The 13,867-nt window shown below is 47.5% G+C and overlaps 1 long non-coding RNA gene across 1 annotated transcript; it reads right to left on the bottom strand.

Moving 5' to 3' along the window:
* Positions 1-2,122: 2,122 nt before the first annotated feature.
* On the bottom strand, positions 2,123-13,040 carry LOC102498961 (uncharacterized). Its single transcript, XR_336006.1, has 4 exons — positions 12,885-13,040; positions 4,655-4,754; positions 2,725-2,796; positions 2,123-2,344 (listed from the first exon to the last, which is right to left on the bottom strand). It is a non-coding gene; the product is annotated as an uncharacterized LOC102498961 (long non-coding RNA).
* Positions 13,041-13,867: the final 827 nt, after the last annotated feature.

The raw sequence follows: 13,867 nt of genomic DNA, 5'->3' as shown, positions 1-13,867 counted from the left end.
TTTTTTTTTGAGAGATTTTCACTGTAGGGCGCGTGCGCTCGCCAGACAGACAGAGAGAGACATAGAGACAGAAAGCGAGAAATCACCCCCCAGGGGGGATGGTCACGCCGCAATCCCTTCTCCTCCATTCTCCTCTCGGGATCTTGGGCACAGCACGCACACGCGCCCGGCGTGAGTTTTAAGCCACCTGGTCCGGGACACGAACTGCGGTCGACTACGTGGGAGTCCAGCGACATAGCCATTACACTAACTGCTGGTTCCCTCGAGTGGCCACTTTGAATGGAAGGTCAAGGGCAGTCCTTCTAAGAAGGGGGCATTTAACCTGACACTGAAGAAAGAGGCAGGAACTGCCCTCAGAGCATTTCTGGGAGCAGGAACAGCAAGTGCAAAAGCCCTGAAGGAGGGAAAGGCCTGGTCAAGTCAAGAAGCAGAAAGAAAGCCTCTGGCTAGGATGTCGGTCCCAGGGCTACTGTGCAAACTGCCACTAACCTGGTGCCTTAGGACAACAGGAATTTGTTCTCTTGGGGTTCAGGAAGCCAGCAGTCCAGATCAAGGTGTTGACAGGGCCGTGTTCCCTCTGAAAGGCTCTGGGGGAAATCCTTTACCTTTTTCCAGCTCTGGTGGTTCCAGGCCCATTGTGGCCAGAGCACTGCAGCCTCTGGCTCTGTCTTCTACAGCGCTCTCGGCTGTGTGTTCAAGTCTCCTTTTCTGTCTCTGCCGCTTACATTCTGTCACTTGTTCTTGGGTTTAGGGCCTACCCAGTAATGCAGAATGATCTTAATCACAGCTGCAAAGACCTTTTTCAACTAAAGTCACAGTCAAGTGTTCCAGGGATTGGATATGGGCATGTCTTCCGGCGGCCACCATTCAATCCACTGTAGCATGGTTAGACGGACTAGCTGGTTCCTATTTATCAAAGACTTTCTTGGTTTTGACTCTGAAGTTCTACCCCCAGGGACCCCCTCTGTCCTGGGAAGGCTAGTCACCGTTCTAACACACGTCTGCAGAGTGTGAGCCGGTTGGGGTTCCAGAAGAACCTCCTAGAATATTGCAATTCATTCAAACAAGCCTTAGTGGACAGAGGCAGAAAGACTCCTTTCTGCAATTCACACCCTGGAATAAACCAAAATAGCAGTTTGGTTAGATTCTCTTGAAAATTCTGATTGGGTTCACATTTAGTCATTTAACAAAGTATATATGCCTAATTCTAGTTTAAAGTGTTTCTTTCAGATTCTTTTCTTCTCTTGTTTTCCTATTCTGTCCCTCACCTCTTTTCCTTTCTTTCACCATCTTTCCCTCTTTCCAATTCTCTATATTCCTCCAGGGCCACCTTGCTCAGTAAATAAATTAACAGTGTGTGAGCTCTCTCGGGAGAGGCCAGGGTGTCCTTGCAGACCAGGTGATCTGGGGGGTGCCCGCCCTTGATTTCATGCCTGCTTCTCCCCCAAAAGCTTGGGATTGGGTTTTCATGCACCCGGAGAAGCTCACATATTCCCATCCATCTGGGTTGTCACCGGCCTTCACAAGAGCGATGAGGTTATGGATGTACACATTCTTTGAGTGTTTTGCTGGGAAGGCAGGAAATAAATCTTTCCTGTTTTCCTTCTCTGCTCGCTGTGTGAGCCTCTGGGATCAGGCCGAGAATGAGGAGTGGAGTGGACTCCTGCGGCTACCTGAGCAGGCTGGAAGGTCCCCCTGCCTCGCTCCAGCATCAAGTCAGAGGCTGTCGGGGAGAAAGGAGGAGGGCGGTGATGCCGACCAGCTCCCCCAGGGATGCGTGTTCACGTGTCCTGCCTGGATTCATTGGCTCAGCTACTCTGTGGTCAGCCTAGTTTTTGTTTTCAAATAAACAAACTGAGGCTCAGAGAGGACAAATCACACAAGGTCACGTGGCTGGCAGAGGGCAGGAGCAAGATCTGCACCTAAGAGCCCTCTTCCATCCATTCGCCCATTCAAAGCTTGTTGAGTTCCCGGGAGGGGCAGACCCTGGAGACACAGCATTCATATGATCACCTAAGCCCCCGCTGAGGGGGCCGTGCTGAGGAAGACAGGATCCATGCTCCTCCAGGAGGTGAACAGGGCCATGGGGAAAACTAAAATGGCATAGGGCAGCCTGGGGAGAGGTGGCGTTTTTAATAGGTTGTCAGGGAACTGACCCTCAAGCACAGATCTGAAGGCTGGGAAGAAGGGAGCCAAGTTTCTGCACGAGGACAGAACTCCAGGCTGGGGTCACAGCGAGTACAAACCGCCACGGAATCCAGGGCTCCTTCATCCAGGGCAGTAGTGAGTACGTGGGGTGGTAGGAGCAGTCTGCTCAGGTGTAGGCAGCAGCGGTGTGCATTAGCTGTAGAAAGTTTAAAACCAATAATAACACACTCTTCCCCACCAGGGTGGACGCCCCCATCCCCACCCCTTGGGACAGACACTCTTGCCCAGGTTAGACCAGAACTCGCCAGAGCTGAGCCAGTGTTTGTCCATTTCCATGCAGTCCCCAGGAGGTAGCATCTCAGTCCAGAACCCAGCTTTTGTTACAGAAATAAGCAAATAATGATAGGAGAAAGCCCAGTGTCTCCAGAGGGCAGCCCGTGTGTGGCCACATGCAAGCAGAGAGCTGGAACACGGCACAGTGGGAAGGCTAATGTGGTGCTCTGTGAGTCCGACCCACATGGGAAGGTTCGGGTGCCCATCCGGAGACCTCCCCGAACACACTGGGTGTGCAAGTACCATGGTTCTGAGCTGGCTGAAGCGGGACTGCGTCAAGGAGACTCCGGGGGTGCCATCTCTCAGTTTCTCTCACTCATGAAAGGAAGAAAGAAAGAAACTGAAAAAAAGATAAAGAGCTTGAGGGGCAGGACAACCTGACAATAAGATGCTGAGCTCACTGGCCAGGCCAGGGCAGAGCCACGTGGTGTGCAGACTGGGACCAGGGTCCTAAGCAGGCCGTCACTGTGCCATGGGTCTCTCCTGACCAACTTTCTGAAGGACGGAGACATTACTGCTTTCCCGTCCCCTGTACTACAGTCACGGGAGGCCTCTGAGCGAGGAAGCCCTAGCCCTGGTGTCTGTCCTGGGGAGAACCACGACCCCTCCCTCCCACTGCCCCCCTAACGTTCCAGTAAGAGCAGTCCCACCCCTGGCAGTCAGGAGAAAGGAGAAACGCAGAGGCCTCACTGCCCACGGGCCACACCCCAGTCCTGGCTCCACCCATGACATTACGTATGACACCGACCAGAGAGTGTCCCCAAACAGGACATTCATCTGTCGTTCATCTCTTATGGCAGCGTGGGAGGTAGGTTATCAAGCATAGCTCACGGGTCGGGAACCTGAGGCACGCCACCTAACCTTCATGGTCATCTTCTCCCATCCACTCTATCAGACCCAGGGAGCTGTACTCTTAAAGGCTGATTTACTTTTTCATTAACTGATGAGAACATAGGAGGCAATAATTGATCTTGGTCCCCCAGAGTGACCTCCAAGAGGGGTCTTATTCCACCAATGGAGTCACTGTCAAGGTAACCGTAGCCTCCTCTGGGGTGGTCAGAGCTATGTCCCTTTATTCCATGGCCCCATCTCCCCTGGGCTCCTAGTGACTCCCCAAACTAGAGCACCTTCCCTCTCCCTAACCTGGAGTCTGAATCACCTCAGAGATTTCCAGATGCCAATTCTGTCCAGCGCCAGCTGGGTACGCCGTGACCTGCACAGATGCACAGGACCCCACTCTCGGGAAAGCCTGTGCGTGGCTCCAACAGCAGTGGAACTTGTGGTCGCAGGTGGACATGCATTTTCTCAAGGGGAATACTTGTTCCACTGCTGCCCACTTGAAATTCTTAAGGATTTCTGGGCAGAAGACTCTACTTTTATCTTGCATCAGGCTCCAAAACTGTGAACCTGGCCCTGCCTCCCTCCCTAGAGCAAAGGTGGAGGTATCGAGAAACATACAATCAAAAGTAGCTTCTTCTTTCTTGGGACCAGAAGATGGCGTAACGGTCATGTCGCTGGGCTCCTGCATAGTCAACTGTGGTTCGAGTCCCAGACCAGTGGCTTAAAACTCATACTAGTTGCATGTGTGTGCGTGCCGAAAATCCTGAGAGGAGACTGGAGAAGGGACTGCTGCTTGGTCATCCCCCTTGGGGGTGATTTCTCACTTTCTGTCTGTCTCTCTGTGTCTCTGGTGAGGACATGCACCTGATAGCAAAAATCTCTCTCTTAAAAAAAGAAAAAAACTAACTCCTTCCTTGAGAGAAACTCTTGAAAGTTTGGTCAGCAGGTACATCACTGGGCAGTTCCACTGAGAGAGGGCCATACTCCTTGGGACTTGCAAGCTCCGCTGAGTTTGCCAAACAACACAGGTTGCCAAGTTGTGATGCACGTGGCCAGAAGTGGAACATCACTGGAGCGTGGCCAGGAGGCTGCTTGTTAGTTTCTTCCTTTCCCGCCGGTCTCTGCTTCAGGATGGGTTTGACCAGGGTGTCACTGAACCCTACTGCTCTGTTGATAGAGTTGGGGCTAGGGCAGTTCCTATTCTATGCCCCACCTTATCTACGCTTGGGTAAACAATGTTTCCCTCCTTGGAAGATGGGCCTTGTCGGGGAGGTTGGGACAACCTTGTCCTGAAGCCTCCTCTGAGGCCTGCTCATGTCTGTAGCATTCTCACCCAGGCTGTTGTGAGAACCCACACCACTCCTCATCACAGTCCTGGGAATGGCACCAGGCAGGCCTCCCCTCTGAGAGGTCTGAGAAAGGGATTTGAGCATCTGAAACAAAAATGAGAAACACAGTGTTTAGGCAGTTTCCAAGCAGAGGTGAGCACAAACGGATGAGAAATCTTGAGGGCAGAGCATTAAATCAAGTATGCGGCCCGTGAGACCACACAGGTCTCACGGCCCTTTCCAGGGGTGACGCCAGGCTCATGTCTATTAAAAAGAATGACGAGCCTCACTCTCCATTCCTCTGTGTTGCACATGTCCCAACAGCTGGACCACATGTAGCCAATCAGAGAGAGCCAAGGGCCCTGGTCTCCTCGCAGGGCTACACGTAGCCAATCAGAGGCAGAGCTGAAGGCTGCTCGGCCTACTCCGGGATGGGCAGAGGAGGCTGCCCCGGCTCCACATGAACTCTGCAAGGCTTGTGCGCACTGCCCAGGCCAGCAGCGAGCTGCAGAACCCCGAGTCCTCCAGTCTCCTGCTCTGAGCAGTGTTCTTATACTTCCTACGGAGAGGATGGCAGCTGCTGCCTCTGCACTGCTTCAGATCACAGCTAAATGGGCCCCTGTTTCCTCATTTTTCCTAACTTCTGATTTTTTTTTTTAATAAGATCAAGCTTTTACCTGTCAGTGTTGCTGTGTCCACTGTGACACGTGGCTGCCCCAGTCCACTTTACATTAGCAAAGAAGAGGTGAGCAACCTGGAGCTTCTGTGTGAAACTCCTTTTTCTTTTTGTTTGTTTATTTTTTCTATGAGGGAAGGTGACAAAGGGAGAGAGAGGGGCACCCCCAACAGGGCCTCCATGTCATGATGCTGTCCCCAGCCCCAGGCAGCCAGGATCACAGGCATGAGGGGCCAGCATCCCCCGGGAGGCTTTGGGATGCAAACACAGGACCTTCCCGTATGGCTTCGGCATTGCAGAGCATTGCATCCCTGCTGCGTCCTGCGGCTGGCCTGCCGTGGGCTCTTTGTCATGCTCACTTGTTATGTCTGTTTCATCTCCTAGACACTAAGCCCCCTGAAGCAGGTGGCATATCCTATTTGTAACTCCGGTGTTTGCTGACCCGGTATTTAACCTACTAATTCCCATCAATGAATGATCTACAGGCAGGAGTCTCGTCAGAGATGTCCCTGGCTGCTTCTCTTTCTGATAACCGAGATCAAAGCACCCGCTGCAAGCTCTCACAAGCGCTTCCTTCTCCATGTCCTCCGTGGGGAGGCCCCTCTCCATGTTCTGAAGTAACATGGGCGGATCAGAATGGCCTGTGCTGCGCATGCTGCTCTCTCATCTCACTTCGTCCACCTGACAGCCCTGCAGTGCCATTGATGTCATCCCCTCCCTAAGAGAAGGAAACTGAAGTCTGGCGAGGTCAGCCGAGAAGTCCCCAGCCAGAGGCAATAGAGCCCTAGAGCCCAGGATTTGAACCTTGACTCTAGAGCTGCTCTGCTTTTATTAAATCACCACTACCATTAACTGGCTCCTAAATGCATTTTCTGGAGAGGGATGATGAAACCAGGTGTGCCGTCCCAGACAGAGCCTTAAACTGAATTGCCCTTGTGGTCGAATGGATCCTGCTTTTCCTTTTAAGAAAACTCTGGTCCCCCAGCACTCCATGAGCTCCACTACCCACAGAGATCTGCAGCTGGACTGCTTGGGCCACTTCGCTCACCTCCACACTCAGTTATATGTGCTTTCATGCTGTTTGTGGGCCTGAGTTTTACCGCGCAGTGAAACCCCCCAGGTTTAATCTTCCTTGCCTGCTTATCCAGCAGAGAACTGTGGGTAGATGATAAAACAAACAGACAAATAGTCACCTTTATCTGTTATTATCTGGTCTTGGCCTTCCTGTCTTCACTAGTGAGAATTTAGAGGATGCATCATCATTCCCAGAAACTGCACATAACAGAACTCAAGAATGACTACATCGAAGCCAGTTTGTAATTCTCTTACCTCCTAAACTAACTCCCCTTTGCCAAGGTGTCTGTGCTGCATGGATATTAGCATAAATTAGACTATACAATTACTCGTAATTAAGGGAGGAAGTAGGTGCCATGCTGCAAAGATGAGCCCTATTTGCTGCAGTAAATCCATCTCGATGTCAGTGGGCTGGCCCAGGGAGATGGCGTGATGCGTAATTATCTTTCTTCTGACTTAATGGTAGTTTATGTTGCTATTTTTCATTATCATAATTTCTCAAGACATAGAAACAGATTTTTTTTTTCTTAATGCCAATTGCATTACTGCATACAAGACAGCTCATGTCTGAATGAAAACTTAAGCAGAATTAAATGCAAGATGATGCTGAAATTTGCATTTTAAAACCTGGGCACCACTGTCCCCACTCAGGAGCTAAGATGTTGGATTACAACCCTTTGAGGGTAATCGCAACACTTTGTTCTTGAGAAGCAAGTTTTGGCCAATGTGGCAACCACCTGTGCTGCGGGGTTGTACCCTGCTTTGCAGAACCTCCAATGGCATCGTTGTCTGCGGCCGTTTTTCCTACTTTTAATGTTCCTCCTTCACATGCTGATTTGTTTGACACGCTGAAAGCTTGACTTTTACAACCCTCATAAAACCCCATCTGCTCCAGCCCAAACTCTCCAGAAAGTGCTCAGACAGAAATGGCTCAGGTTGTATTTCAGTCTCTTGATGGAGATAAAGAAACACGCAGCAAGTGATTCTATTTTCATTGTTGTTGTTGCGTACGAGTCAAGGAAATAAAACAGCTTCTCTGGCCTTGCAAGGTATTAGAACCGACTGCAACAGGGCTGCCCAGGAATCTGCAGAGCGGAGAAACAAGGCGTGGGGGTAGGAGGTGCTGAGAGAGAGGTCCCCACGAGGTTAAACCAACAACGAGGAGAGGCAAGGCAGCAGCGAGGAGCGAGAAAGCCAGGACCATCACAGTGAGCCATGTCATCAGGAGTGAGGGACCAGAGAGAGGAAGGGGTGGCCCAGGCAGTGGTGGGAGGCAGCAGGGCTGGGGGATCGGGAGGTCCCTGAGCGCCACTTAGGCCTAGCTGGCTCTGGTCCGGGAACATCAGAGCCTCTGAGACCCCTCCCAACTCCCACGAAGATGCTGAGTTCCCAAATGGAGCCATGATCCCCACCTGCCTGGAAGGAACCTGGAAAATAGGCTGAGGCCCTGGACTCAGATGACCACAGAGTTTGCTGGGAATCACAGGAGAAAAATCATGGCCTAAGGGCGCTTTGCAGACTGAGACCCCATGGGTGTCTGAGCTGGTGAGTTAAGCCCAGACTAAAGCACAAGATCCTTAGCGCTTGCTCACAGTGACTACACACTCAGGTGCACATACAGCTTCACATGCATACATACATGCACACATAGGTGCACACATGTGTGCACACAGGTGCACACATGCATTGCCATGTAGTAGTTCTTACGTCTGTTTTACAAGCACTTATGGAACTCCACCTTGTGCCAGGCACCAAATTTCATCCCAGGGGACTATGGATAAGCAGTTCCGGCCCTCAACTCCTGGTCCCCTCGGATGACAATTAGGAAAAGAGATGTGGTCTTGGAGGAAAAATGTCAAGAGAAAGGTTTTTTCATCCCTATTTTTGCGGGAGCCTCTGTCTGCAATTCCTGGCGAAAGACTAAGAACTGCGTCTTCTGCACACAGGAGGAAGAATAAGCACAGAGCTGCATTGTAACAACCAAGCCCTCCTCTTCCCCCTTCTTGAAAGTTTCGACTCATTCCCTGCCCCCACTCTGGACGGCCTTTCCTGCAGCTTGTTTTAATCACTGTTTGAGTTAAAAGTCAATATTTAATTAACCAAGTAATTACATTCAGCTTATGTTTGAATCTGGGTATTTGCTCATCTGTGCATGTTGGGACCCCCGCCCACACCCCTCCATCTGTCCCCTGCCTCTTTCCCACAGCGCAGGGAGGAGGCTGTCCTGCAGCAGGCTTTCTGGGGCTGACAGGGAGCTGACGAGGTGGGTTTCCCTGGAGGTCACCCCTGGATTTGGTCCTCTCCCCGGATGTGTTCATATTATAGTTAATAGTGAAGGGGATTTCTTACTGCCGCGCCACCTCCCCTTATAGAGCCAGCAGAGGGCTCTGATTAAATTACAGCCTCTCATTTACAGAAAGGGGGTGGGGAGGGCAGACTGAAGACCTCTGTGCCAATAAGGGACATGGTCCCAGCTTTGCTTGTCCTGAGTCATGGAGACAAGAGCACCCCTCGGGGCAGCCTGTCCGGTGTGTGATTCAGTTTCTAACAGGCAGTTCGAAGGGCGATGGTGGCGGGCTGGGTGGATGGCACGCTGACATTTGCACATGAAGGATCTTCCTTCCCTGGCCAAGTTCATGGACATAAAGTCATGGTGTTGGCATACTGCCGTGACTAAGGGGTGACTGCTAAGGGGTAAGAGGCACGCACATGCACACACACACACACACACACACACACACACACACATTTTGTTTGAATTTAGGATTTCAGTACCTTTCCCCAAACCCTAACAACATACTAAATTTCCAAATGTATTGACTAATCCATGAGGTGACTGAAAGGCATGACCGGGAGGAGGACAGTGTAAGTGTGTATGTGTGTGTGTGTGTTGCGTACATACCTCTGTGTGTCTGTCTGCCCAGAACGTAGCTCACATTCTGCCATTCTCCCTAGGACGGTAAAATGTATGGCTGCAAACCAGCCCCAAGGATCCCCACGATGTCCAAAACCCACCTGCTGATTTGTCATTTGTAGAGCATTTTTGAGCACTATCTAAATACAATTTCACCAACGACCTTATGCTTGAAAGCCACAGGGACAGTCACTGTTGGGTGGTTCGTTAGCATCTTTGGTTTGTGCTGAGCATCTCAGAAGGCTTTTCAAAGGATAGAGAGGGGCCGCTGAGCAACTGAAGGTTGAAAATTCTCTGAGTGAATTATGGTAGGTCAGGGACCACATTAACTGCTACTGAGTCAGGCACTAAAAATTGACCCCCTTTTCTACTCTCTCTGCTAACCAACCCTTCTAGGACCTCAGGTACTCATGGCCGGTGCAAACGGGTCTTTATAAAAGAGGTTTCCAGAGAGAGAGGATACAGTTTCAGAGAAATAGATTTGGCAAGAAATTAGTAGTAAGTGTTTTGTTTGGGCTTCTTCAAACCTTTTTATTTGTTAGAGAGGCATGACATTAGTGGGACACAGATATTATGGCTTATTACCTGTTGATGATGACGTGTATAGTATTCTCAACTGGATGGATCTGAGAAGTATTTCATGATGGGTAAAGTCTTTTTTTTTTTTTTGGAGAGGTTTTTGCTATAGGGCTGCTCGCCAGACAGACAGAGAGAGACTCTCTGTAGACAGAAAGCGAGAAATCACCCCCCAGGGGGGATGGCCACACCGCAATCGCTTCTCCTCCATTCTCCTCTCGGGATCTTGGGCATGCACGCACATGCACCCGGCATGAGTTTAAGCCACTGGGTCTGGACATGAACCGTGGTCAACTCTATGGGAGTCCAGCAACATAGCCATTACACTAACTGCTGGTCCCATGGGTAAAGTCTTTTTACAAGCAAAATGAGAAATAGTGATTGACTGGTTAAAAAAGTAATTGGAATAATAATAATAATGAATGGGAAAGACAATGAAAAGATATTGAATAATGAAGTGGGGATTTTAATGTCTTGGTATTGACTGACATGCATGGCATTCCCTTTTAAAAAAGCAATGTAATACAGTGTAAAGTTATATGTAATCCAATGTAATATAAACAAGATTATGATGATAATAAATAAAAAATAAATTAAAAAATGATGCCATTCTACTGTTCAAATTGCCTATAGCTCAGTGACTTACTATTGGATTATCTAAAAAGTCACAAACGTATTTTTCTATGCAAAAATGTATCATGTTTTTCCTAACGACCCTATAAATCATGACTAGCCTTTTCACACTTCCTTAGATAAACCTCCCTTACACCTATTAAATTTGAACTACAACTTCTTTGTATATTTAAAATGTAACTGTAGTTTCTTTTGAATAAAAGGTAATGTTTCTCTGAAAAAAAAGGTTTGTGAAAAATGAAATTAAAAAACAAGTTTTAAAAAAACTTTTTGTCTGTAGTTTTCCATTTTGTACTTTTCTTTTTTATCAGGATGATGTTGACCTCATAAAATAAGCTGGAACTCGATCTTTCTTCTATTTTCAGGATGATATTTTATAGAATTGATATAAATCCATATTTTTTTAAATGTTAGATAACATTTTCCAGGAAACCATCTGAGTTTGGAGATGTCATTTTTAGGCACTTATAGGGCTATTGAGGTAATCTGTCTTGACTGAATTTAGTAGTTTGTGTTCTTCAAAGAATTGGTTTATTATAAATGTATGTAAATTTATGAGTGTAAATAGCATTCTCTCTCTCTCTTTTAGGTTTTTGTCATAGGGCACATGCACCCTCCAGAGAGACAGTGAGAAGGAAAGTGAGAACTCACCCCTCAGGGGGTGTACTCGAACTGTGCAGCTAGCCATGTGGGATCCAGTCCCTTAACCATCCCCAGGGGGGATGACCATGTGGCAATCCCTTCTTCTCTAGAGATCTTGGGTACACATGCACATGTGCCCAGTGTGATTTTCAAGCCACTGGGTCCAGGACTTGAACCATGGTCAGCCATGTGGGAGTCCAGCAACGTAACTGCTATACCATCTGTTGACCCTGGTCCTTTCTTTTTTCTAATGTTAAGTGTTTAGTATTCTAAATTTTTCTGTCAATTTGACTTTAGTTATGTCTTACAAATATTTTATAAGTTGTATTTTTTTTTTCATCCAGTTCTATGTATTCTTTTTTTTTTTACTGGAAGAATTTTTTTTTTTTTTTTTTTTGACTACAAGGGAATGTGTGCTTGCTGGAGAAAGAAAGAAGAAGAGGCCAAGAAAGAAAGTGAGAAAGTACTCTCCCTGGGGGATGGATGGCCACAGTGAAATTCCTTTTCCTCCATTCTCTTCTTGGGATTTTGGGCACACTCAGCATATTTTTCAAGCTGCTTGATCCAGGACTTGAACTGTGCAGTTCGCCATGTGGGGTCCAGTCACCTTAACCATCATGCAGACTCTCGTGCTGTTTATCTTCAAATTGCCTTTGAGACTTCCTCTTTTCCAGTATCTGATGCTCTTTTTGAGCATCATATCACATGGATGATACAGAATTATATGTTGAAATTCATATGTTTGAAGATTTTCCTGTTGTCTTCCTGTTATTGATTTCCAGTCTATTTCATGACGGTGAGAGGACATCCTCTTTATGGTTTCTTTTGAATTGGCTCAGGTATTTTTTTATGAACCAGGATATGATCTACCTTGGTGAGCATGCCATCTAAGCTTGGGAAGAATGGATGTTCTGTGGCTGAATGAAATAGTCTATAAATGTCAATTAGTCCAGTTGATTTATGGTGCCACTCAGCTTCACTTTATCCTCACCGATTTTCTGCCCGGTGGACCTATCTCCTAGATGTGTCAATTGCTGATAAAGAGTGTCAAATACTGATATGGTAGGTGTTAAGGTCTTTTAGCTCTCTCACTGTCTCATTTATTAGGTTGTTGGGAAAGTCATGACATGTATGTCTGTTTTTCTATGCAAGGATGCATCATGGCTTTCCAGACAACCCAGTATTCTGAAGCTCTGTTGTTTGGTGTTCGTACATGTAGGGTCATTCTATCTCTTTGGTGGACTGATCCCTTTATTGTGATATAATGCCCATCGTTGACCCTAGTAATTTTCTTTGTTCTGAAGTCTACATAATCTGGTATTAATATAACTGCTCCTGTCTTTATTAAATGAATGTTTGCATAATACAACTGCACCCATTCTTTTCCTTTCAGCCTCCCCATGTCATTATGTTTGGAGAGAATACAGCAAGTAATTGGCTTGTAGTTTTCAATTCACTCTGCCATGCCTTCATTTGTAATTGGTATATAGGATTCCTTTTCTGAAATGCAACCAGAGGTATTTTGGATTGGGGATTTTTGGATTTTGAAATACTTGCATACATACAAAGAGCTATTTTGGGGCTAGGACTCAGGTTTAAACACAAAATGAATTTATGTTTCTTATATACCTTCTGCGCGTAGTCTGAAGGGGTTTTATACAATGCCCTTGTATTGCAGTGTTTAGATCCATCACGTGATATCAGGTGGGGAATTTCCTACCTGTGGTATCATGACAATGCTCAAAAAGCTTCAGGTGTGGGAGCATTCTGGATTTCAGCTATTCCGTTTAAAGATGTGCATCCTATATTTATAATATTGACGCTGGAAGTAATGAGTGATCTAGTAGGGCCATTTTATTATTGATTTTCTGGGGTTTTCTTCCCCTCTATTTCTAGTTTCTGTTTCCTTTCTAGTCTTCCTGTGGGTTCTGGAATGCTTTATAGAATTCGATTCATTTATGATGCTTTAGAGTAGATTGTTCTGCGTAGCTTTCTCAGTGGTTGCTTAGGCGTTACGAGACGCGCCCATAGCTCATCACAGATACTCCAACCAGACTCTAACACTGAGAGCGAAGTGCTGAGGCCTCCCTGTTATTTAGGCTTTTCTCCTCTTCCTGCTTTGAAAATATGATTTTATTAAGTGTTGCTTCTCATCCATCCTCACTGCATCACGCGATGCTATTATTTTTACTTCAACTGTCATATCTGATTTAAGAAACTCAGGCAGTGAAAAATAGTTTATTATATTTACACCTATTTTTACTCACCAATATTCTCTGTTTTCTGGAGTTTCAAGAATTCTGCTGCTGTTAGATTATTGCCTAACACAGAGAACGGCAGGGCTGAAATCACAATTGCCCGTAACGGTAATAAAACAATGACAATAATAGTGCTTCTCATAGACCTGGCACCTTTGTAGGCATTTCCTATGCATTAGCGCATTTGATCAGGACAATAACCTGTGAGGCAGGTGCCACTGTTGTCCCGGTTACCCAGGTGAGCACCCTGAGGTGGAGAGCAATGACGTAGTCTTCCCAGGGCTAGGAGCCCAAGGACTGGAAACATGGGGGCTTAGGCGAGTTACTGGATCCCAGTGAGAGCTGCAGCTGCAGGTGAGGTGCCCATGAGGGTCCTAGGTACAGGAGCAGGGCACAGTCCGGGCTGCATCAGAGCCCAGCAAAGGGGTGGGGCACTGCTGACTCC

This window comes from Tupaia chinensis, unplaced genomic scaffold (genome assembly GCF_000334495.1).
Source record: "Tupaia chinensis unplaced genomic scaffold, TupChi_1.0 Scaffold000602_1, whole genome shotgun sequence".
In the NCBI taxonomy this organism is placed as follows: Eukaryota; Metazoa; Chordata; class Mammalia; order Scandentia; family Tupaiidae; genus Tupaia; species Tupaia belangeri.
The sequence above is the reverse complement of the archived record's forward strand: the minus strand, read 5'-3'. Positions and strand labels throughout refer to the sequence as shown.